We start from the raw sequence: 9,557 nt of genomic DNA, 5'->3' as shown, positions 1-9,557 counted from the left end.
GGATGGAGGTGCGTTGAGATTGCTCCTTCTCCCGCCTGCCCTGTGAGGCATGGCCGGCCCTGGATGTGTCAGCTTTTACTAAGCAGATGCTTCCGGAACAAGCGCATAGCTTGAAGCGAGGGATATTGCCTGTTGTGTAACTGTCCACTTGTTTCTTCGTGCATGCCAGCGAGTTTTATCCGAGGTTGGGATGGATTTGGGGGATTGCTTACATTGCTCACCTGTCAAACATTTGGGATGGCTGTGTGTGATGTAGAGGGAGGCTTACACCCAAACTCAAAATATGGGTGGGAATCCACGACATCCATATTTAGTCCATTTCATATGATAAGAGATGAAGATTTTGTATTGAACATGATACCATATGCAATGGATGATCAAAGTGTAACATCCAGAGGGGTGAAAAATGGGAAAAACAACTCAAGCCATGAATAAATTAAAAAGGTCATTACTCTCCCACTACTGGGCTGGCTGGCTCCTTTCAACACATACCTATACACTAAAAAAAGAACATTTAAAATGATTCAGTGGCTTGTGTGAACACATTCATTTTCAGAACTAAAAATATATATTTTTAAGCAGGTCCTAAGCTTGGGCCCTACTTTGGTGTGCTGAATATGTAATGGATGCCTGTGTAATCCATTATGGCAGGAGGGCTAAAGAGTTGGTGGCGGCGGCGGCAGCAGCAGCGGCAGTGGCAGCCGCCGCCGCCGCCACCGCCACCGCCGCCACCCGGGGTTGTTCTTCTTTCACTGAAGTTTTAATAAAGAGCGAGCGACCTAGAGGCCGTCCAAGGTCAACGATCAGCTTTTGCCCATCCCCTGATATTGTTCTCTCCGATTCCCGTGCCATAATAGCTGTCAGTCACAGCTTGCCGTTCTACGCACGAAGGCTGAAACAATCTAACATTTGTGTCACCGTCCGCTTCCTGTTGACTATTTTTCGTCCTGACTGGCACGTAAGGTCGACGCTTTCACAGACGGGCAAATCAGGAAAAGTGACACTTTCTGACGTTCATTTGTCAGCGCGCTCAATGATAATATCTTCTTATGCGTCACAAATGCAGTATGAATTTGTGCTGTGGGTGCATTAGAAGCGCAAAGTTCCTTGTGACCCATTGCGACCAGTGAGGTGGCTTTTAATGTATTGCATGCTTAAGAATACACTTAGGTATTCATTTGAGCAATAAACACTGGGCCCGGCCGGGCCCCCTGCAAAAAAACAAACTGCCTGGCTTCGGGCGGGCATTTTAATTAAATGCCATGGATTGTCAAATTTATTGAGCCCATTCCTCCAGCCATTTCCATATCTTTAAGCTGCTAATGGGAGGTGAAGGATGCTTGTAGATGGAGGTCTGCTTGCTTAATTTGGGCTTGTAGATGAAGGAGGAGGGAGCGCTGTGGAAAATGTATGGAGATTGGCCAAAGGGGGAGTGGGGGGCACATGTCCTGAAGCCATAGCCTCAGAGCTACAACAAGGCTCTCCCTCTTTCCGAGCAGATCTGTTTACAGATGGCTATCTGACAGGCCTACAGCTGTTCTGGTAATTGTTCATTAAGTGTTCTATTGATTCGCTTCCTTGGACTACATGTGTCTTTCAGCTGCCGCTCGCTCTCCATGAGAAGTGCACATCCAGCCTGGGTCAAGATGACAGCGCGGGCTGATGGCCAAAATCAGAGCTGCCACATCTAATCCGAGATCGGCCATCAGCGGGGCCTGGAATAACGTGAGCGAGCGAGCGAACGAGCGAGCGAACGAGCTTTTATTTTGCAAACTTTAAACATCAATCAATTAAAGTGCTGGCTGGCTGGCAGCGGCATTGAAAATTGTTTAATTCCCGCTTAAGCTGCAGCGGCCTGAGATTGCACCTGGCTGATAAGGGAGCGTGTGTGAGTTTATTAGATCCTGGAATTCTCACCTGATTACTTGAGATGAATACAGGCTTTGTTTTTGCACAAAACAATCGGGAGAGCTGGCTGGCTGAACTTTTTCTTCCTTTTTCTATCAGCAGGGGAACTAGTCAATAGTAGATGATTTTAAAAGCCAAGCCAGTCATCAAGTTTCAAGGTTGAATTGTGGAGTGGCCTGAAGATGAAGAGCAGCAGGAGTCAAAGCTAGATGAGTGTTTACTAACATTCCATCTGGAGGCTGGAAGCTTGCCGTTTGGAAACAATTGTCTTTAACGTTGATGAGCCGAGCAGGACTTTGAATAGCCTTTAATTGGCTTAGTGAAGAGAACATGTTGACATTTGCTGGACGTTCACAGTCCAAGGGCTTGCTTGGCTTTTGCCATGATGTTAATTCAAGCGTTCTATATCTGCAGCTTTTAAGTGATGTTACAGGTAAAGGGCTGTGAAATGGTCTGTAAACACACAGAATTGATTCCAAGGCTGAGGCGGGCGGGCCGTGGCCACCCGCCGCTGCTGAGCCCAACAGCTTTTCTTTCCCTCCGTCCCTCCTCCTCTGTCTCGCTCCCACCTTTGTCCGCTCTGTCAAATAGTCTTTGACAGCGCTCAGCAGAGGGCTGTCAAAAAGGTACCCAAACACAACGTCAAATGGCGTCCGCTTCCAAAAATGAAAGTGGATCAGAATCAATACAGTTGACCAGAGCAGCGCCATATACACAGACAGATGGATGACTTGATGAACGGAAAAAGCACATCTCAAGCATTGGTGGAGATAATCATCTAAAATGGATATCGAATTGTTTTCATGACGTAAAAAAGCTTAACTGCAAGGCTGAAATCAATTGGACATTGTTCTGCAATTTTACACTCATGGTTTTGTTTTTGTGCTCCATAAGCCTTTTCACTGACTGATAAGCATTGGCACATTTGTCAAAATTAAACCCACCAAGCAAATGAAAATTGTTCTATGCCTGGTAAATAGTCCGGGAAGCCGCCGTGGCAGCTATCTTGTAACAAGTGGGGAGATGACCGTTGCTTGTCATGTTCATTTAGCTGGGAGTGCGCTCACAGAGCTAAGGACGGGCTATAAAATTGGTCTTGCACTAGCACACAGTAATTGAATTACTCCGCCATCGACCTATTGTGAAATGTGCAAGCCATAGCGCGCCGCCATCCATTTTTGATACGGCTCATCTTCACAAGGGTCGTGGGTGACTATGGGCCCAAGATTGTCCACAGTGTTAAGATGATTATCTTTCTGCTTGAGAGTGTCACTGGGCTGACCAATATGATCTTGAAATGTTTTGTGCAGTTCTTGTTTCCAATCAAATTGCAATCCGTGGATGACTTTGTTTTTGTCATTGGTGAGACAAGTGGGGCTTTATGTTTGGCAGTCTTGCTTAAGGTGAATGGCCAAAATGAAAAGCAGCAGCAAAAATGAAGCTAATAATAATTAGCTGCCTCCGTGACGGAAAAAGGTGATTCACCCAGAGCAAATTCTGTTTCTGCACTCCTTGTCTTGATACGAAGGCCCTGTCACAATGAATCAATCTGCCGTGTGGCAGGCAGGCACTGCGATGATGCGAGTCTATCCTCTCACACATCCATCTCTCCAACAAACCTAGGTGCGTCTACGCGGCTGGAGAACCGAGATGGGTCGACACCTTACTTGGCTCACTCCCTTGAAATGAATATTAGGCCCGGGAGAAAAAGAGAGCGTGTGTTTGGAGGGACACGGCTTCATTTTCTCCATTCCCCAACGCTCAGACCCCAGAGGGACACAAAGATGGATTTGCATGCCGCTCGGCTCGGCTCGCTATTCTCTGTTACCTGAAGCCAATTTATTATTGTGGTATTGTCAGCTCCCCCAAGAGCAACTCGGAGGACTTTCCGGACCTAAACGGGATCCCATTTAGCTTGGGACGCAGGTAGAAATCCCACACGGTCGGGGGAAAGGCTGCGTCAAAAAGTCATGGCGCTGATCCGAAGACACGAGGCCGACAAAAGTCTCGGAAACATCACGATTACGGTGACTGCCACGTTATCTAGTCAGCCCCTCGGAAAATGGAAAAAAATTGCTTACAAATCGCCATCAGTCGGCAGTTAAGAAGGTAGCACAACACTTCAATGTTACCATCAATGTCATTTAAGGAAATGAAGGTTAGACTGTACTTGGCTTTTAATTTGACATTTAAGTTAACCCTAGTCAACTGGCTCGACTCGCCGAGGCGCTCAAGGTCACACGACGAGCCAGATGTACGGCAATGTCGGGGTCAGCGTTACCTTTCCTTTCCTTTTCTTTGTCCCCTCCGACTCGGCACCATCGGCCTGATTAACTCTTATCCTGTTATTGGATGTTAATTTAACAAGCTGTTGAGAGTGCTGAAGAATCAATACCTTTTAAATGCTGTTTATGCGTGATTAACGGTTAATATCCTCACAAATGATTTCATATAATAAGGTCATTTGTCTTTCACATGAGCTTGGAAGCCTGCAAAGAATAATAGAATAATAAATGAGGACTCGAGTGAAGAAGAGCCTTCTGATGCTTTGCCCGGCTCCATTTTATGACCCATATCATCTTTACAGCTACAAAGCTGCACTATGGTTATTTTATGCAAGTCATAAAATTAGGCTGAGATGGAATTAGCAGACTCGGGGCTCTTTATAGGTCAAGCCGGTAGTTTATGAGCCCACGACTCCCTGGCACTATTGTCAGGAGGCTAGTTAGAGGGGTCTTTAAGCATGATTTAATATGTCCATGTCTTGGAAAATAGTCAAATAGCTAATTAAATGGAGGAGTTCATTTACATATTAATTGACCTTCCAGTAATATTTATATTGATACCTACGCGAGAAGCCCTCGTCTTCATCAGAGTTAGTCTGTGAAAATATGCTGGAACTTTTTTGCTTGAAATTCAAGTTGGGCTTTTTTTGTTTTGTTTTGGGCCTTTGTCACCGGCGTGGTGCATCCCCGGCCGGCCGTGTCAGGCGCACAGCTGGCGGGACGTTTGTGCTCCTTTTGTTGTCGGATAAAGGAGGAAGCGCCATAAACGTCAATGGCAACTCGCTCCGGGGCTTGCAAAAGAGCTTGGAGGACAGTGTCTGTGTCAAAGCTGCTCTTAATTACATCTCTAATCAGCAAGTCCGTTTGGCAACACAAGAGGACCCCCGGGTGCCGCATTAGGCCAACCTGTACGGAATTAACACAACACTTCACCTGCTCGGCGGCGCACACACATATTCAAACGCACACTCTTCTCACTCAGTAAGTAAAGTGCTCTGTGCAGAGAGAACATGACATCAATCTGTTTCTCTCCACTCACTCCAGCTTTAATACTCCCCCCATAAGAGATGGCTGCCATGAATGTAATCCGTGCTACTAATGCATTGTGTTGCATTGTCATGCTGATGTCGGCCCGCCGCGGAGGGGTAATGAGCGCACGCATCAGCAATGATAGATTGGAAGCACATTGTTTGTTTTCGTCAGGGGCTGCGTTCACCCTTTGCGCCGTGTTGTTAGCATGGTAAGCGTGTCCTGCAGCCTATTATGGGCTCCATCATTTGTCACTAGCCTGTCTTGGACGTTGTCTCCCACATTCTTTTGGGATAATGGGCCCTCAAATGATGCTGCCCTTTGACAATAGCCTTCATGAATGGCCCTTTTCAAGCCGTGTAAACTAGAAATGTGGCAGCAATGAGGAACGGGAGAATTGCAGAGAAAGGGGACGCAAACATATGGATGGAAGATGGGTTGAATTTCACAAAATCAAAGTGGAAAATCAACGACATTCATATGTACTGATAAAACGGGATGGGTTGTTTGTCCCTCTCACTGGTAGTCTCTCCCGCTGTTTTTTACAAGATGGCGAGCGAGCGAGCGAGCGGATCCTCTGGTCCAGCAGCTGCCCAGCAGACCACAGCAGCCATAAGCGACACCTCGGGGGCCTTCAGATCTCATTACTCACTCAGGCAAAGTACCTTGTCATCTGCACATGTGTCTGGCAAATTGAATATTGCTATTCACTCTATCTACACCGGTCTGATGAATACCCCGTGTTAGCTCTCCATAGTTTTCTTTCCAATTCAACATTTCAAACACACACATGAAAGAAAAAAAAACATGCCTCGTGTTTGAGAATACATGGTGCTTTTTCGTACACAATGCATGTCACGGAACGGAGCGGGATGAGCACTCAGGCTGTTTTCTTTCCCACATCCCTCCGGACCTTAGTGATGGAGAGTAGACCAAACGTTAGATCACCTCTGAACAGGTCTAAGTTGTGGCGCAGGTGGTGTCACGTGATTTTGGTGCCATCGCTCTTATTATAAAGTTCAATCTTCTGCAGAAAATCCACCAGTTTGTGCTGGGTCTCATCCAATGACAGCTGTTCATATTTCATTTCTCTTTAGCCATCGAGCAGCAGGAGGTGTGATATGGCTAGGAATGACCAATAGTATGGTAGTGAAGAGGGCAGCCTGTGAGATGTCAGCTGGGCAGTAACAATCATCTGGCCAGGCCTCTCCGCCCCATCCCGAGCCAAGTGAATAACTCTATAAAATGGACACCTGCCACCGGATCCCATATGCATCTAGTGCCAGAGAGGTGAGCACATTCACCCAATAGTCACAACCAGTTGGCTGATGATAACATAACCAAAAAGAGTTCTGCCCAATGTCCACGTTATTTGTTCTTGTTGTTAAATTAACGATCATTATGACACTCTCACGTTGTAGCTTTCCTCCGAGACCGGACCGGATCATTGAGAGCATCTCTGAAACGCTTTCACGTTCAGTTCAATCTTCAAATTGTTCCTCAGAGGGCAATCCAAAATCAGAATCACTGATGTGTCAGGAGTCAGATTCACTGGCGTTATGCCGTTACAAAGTCGGATATATCATTTAGCCTACAGTATGTTTGGACGTGAAAATATGATATCTCAACTTTACACCTGTGCTCTGATGTTCAATGCACAAATCCAAAATCAGAGAGATCCAAGATGAAAATATGATCCAATATAACTTTCTTGATAGATATAGCGCATTTCAAGATCATATACTAGCAACGGGACAAATGAATATACAGTAACATCCTTTTGCTTGCTTAAAATGAGTGTTGAAAAGAAGAGTTTACTTCATATGGCCTGCGTCTAGAGGAGAAGAATATGGCAAAAATGGATCTATAAAGCTCCGTGCCAGCACTCAGCCAAGTTTCAATTCATTAAGCAGCAACTACAGAAACATTATTATTCTTTTTAGGATGGAACTTGACATCAAAGTTTTGCTTTTAGTGCTTAAATCTGATGGCGAGAAATGGAAAGCACGAATCCTCTGGTCGGCGTAATGAAAAGAGTTGTGATCCATGGCTGTTTGCCTTGCATGGGCGTACTTTATGGCAGATGATGAGAGCATCCCTCACTAGCTTTACGCCGATCCCCGAAATGTTTCATTAGGCTTCTATTCTTCCTGAGCTTTGCACCCCCGCTGACCTCAAATGTGCCGCTAAGTGAAAGACACTGAAAGTCATATTACAAAGACATATCTTGCAATTGTGTTTGTGGATCATTAAGAGGTTACAACTCTTAGGAAAACATTAGCGTTTGCCATGGAAAGCCCGATCCTGAAAAGGAGAACGACCACGTATGTATGTTTCTCCGTGCTCTTAATAGGCATATCTTTGGATGGGCCAAAAGAAACAGGCATGATTTTTGGATGCGTAAATTGCAAGCTCGACACATCTTTATGGTGATCTCAAATGTGTCACGCTGAGACATTTGGGAGAGTCCTCTCATGTCCTTGAGCGCAGCCGCCCGTCTCCAAAATTCCCCCGTCTTCCCAACGAGGTAAAAAGGGCAAGTTTTCGCTCTTTAAGATGGCGGTACATAACCCATGCATGGAACATAAACGTGTCTTCCCGATGGGGAAGATGGATGGAGGCCCGCATGGCCACCTTAATAAAAAGGTCCTTAAATGCTCGTCCCGATCTCCTTTCCAAGGCAGCGTGATATTAAAGACAGGCGGGAAAGCGAGCTCGGTAAACCTAATGGATCGATCGGCAGCAAAGTTTAAAAGCACCGAGGGGGTAGCTAGGTCATTATGCAAAACAGCCTTGCTTGGCGCAAGTAATCTGCGCACTGTCTCTTTGGCTGCCAAAGACAAAGAACACACGCAGAGGCCCTGATTGCTTCCCTCCCTGGCCGCCGTGACAAATCCCCATATTTGGACTGTTAATACGTTTGAATGAAAATTATGTACGTATTCATTTCCGTGAGGCCTCCGTGTGCGGTGATTACCGCCTCGAGCGATGAGAGCGCAGGAGCGGGAAATTTCCATGCCACAAATGCCCGATTGCGGCTCAGATGATCTTTTACAACGGGGCTGTGACAAGCAGCCATCCCTGACAAGGCCTCTTAGTTTTGTCCGATTAGCGATGCGTCTCGTAGAACACAGATGGCGTCGACGGGTGGAATATAGGTACTGAGGGGAATGACTTGTGTTGCGTTCACGTGTGCCGTGCTCAGGAGCGTCCCGAGTGTTTTTCATTCCCCGCCTTGCCGTGGAAGTGATCAAATGGGAATCGCTATCATCGGCAGGCAAAGAAGAGCCACGATTGGAAAAAAAGGACTGCTGATGAGTTGACATATAATGCTGGCCATGACTAGACATGACGAAAAAGACAATCATGGAAATTCAAGTCAATGGCAAAAAGTGAAAAAGACATGATCTCATGCGGACAAAATACCTTAAGACCTGATTGGACCTCAAAAATATGGACTTGCATATATTCTATTTATATTTAGATGTGTATATTTAATTTGATTTTTAGAGACATATGAAGGAGTCCTTTGTCAAATTTAGATCAGAAAATGCAATTGTATTCTTCACATTGACAAGCAGAAATCAGATACATGACACGCTGGACAAAAAAATGTATATATACATATATTTGTATGTTTTTTGAGGTTTTTAAAGTACTACAGCATTTTTCAATCCTTTCTTTCAGTGATTCAGTTTTGGTCATTTGATTGTCAGAATTTGGTTTTGGGCCCCAGACAGATCAAACAATGAGCGCCACTTTGGTCATTGGATAATATGGCAGTGCCTGATTGTGGAGTGGCTTGATTTTCCAAAGTGAACTTTTCTTTCTTTCTTTCTTTCTTTCTTTCTTTCTTTCTTTCTTTCTTTCTTTCTTTCTTTCTTTCTTTCTTTCTTTCTTTCTTTCTTTCTTTCTTTCTTTCTTTCTTTCCACTCACAAGACACACACATAGGCCTACACACAGCCGCAGCAGCCCCCAGGCTTTTGTTCACTTGTCCCCATCTCTGTTCCTCTTTTGTGGCCTGATTTGAATACAAGGCTTGTTTTATGGACGAAGGTAATTGGAAGTTGGTGATTTACTGCAGTATATACAGTGACAGCATAACTGCGAGCAGGGCATAATCGCTTTGCGGCTTGCTACTGCATTTATCCGGACACAGGTATATTTTAACCTCCAGGTGTTGACAGTGTTGACTATTAGGCGGCAAATAAATTATTCAGCTCTTGGGGGGCGTCCTTCTCCTTCACACCAGAGAAACATGCAGCAACAGGAAAAGAAGGCAGTCCGTCCTTTTTTATTCCCATCAAATACAAAAGGCAAATATTTATTATTTA

The sequence above is a fragment of the Syngnathus leptorhynchus genome, chromosome 13 (genome assembly GCF_054491065.1).
Source record: "Syngnathus leptorhynchus isolate UIUO chromosome 13, UIUO_Slep, whole genome shotgun sequence".
Taxonomy (NCBI): Eukaryota; Metazoa; Chordata; class Actinopteri; order Syngnathiformes; family Syngnathidae; genus Syngnathus; species Syngnathus leptorhynchus.
Note: the sequence above shows the minus strand (reverse complement) of the source record.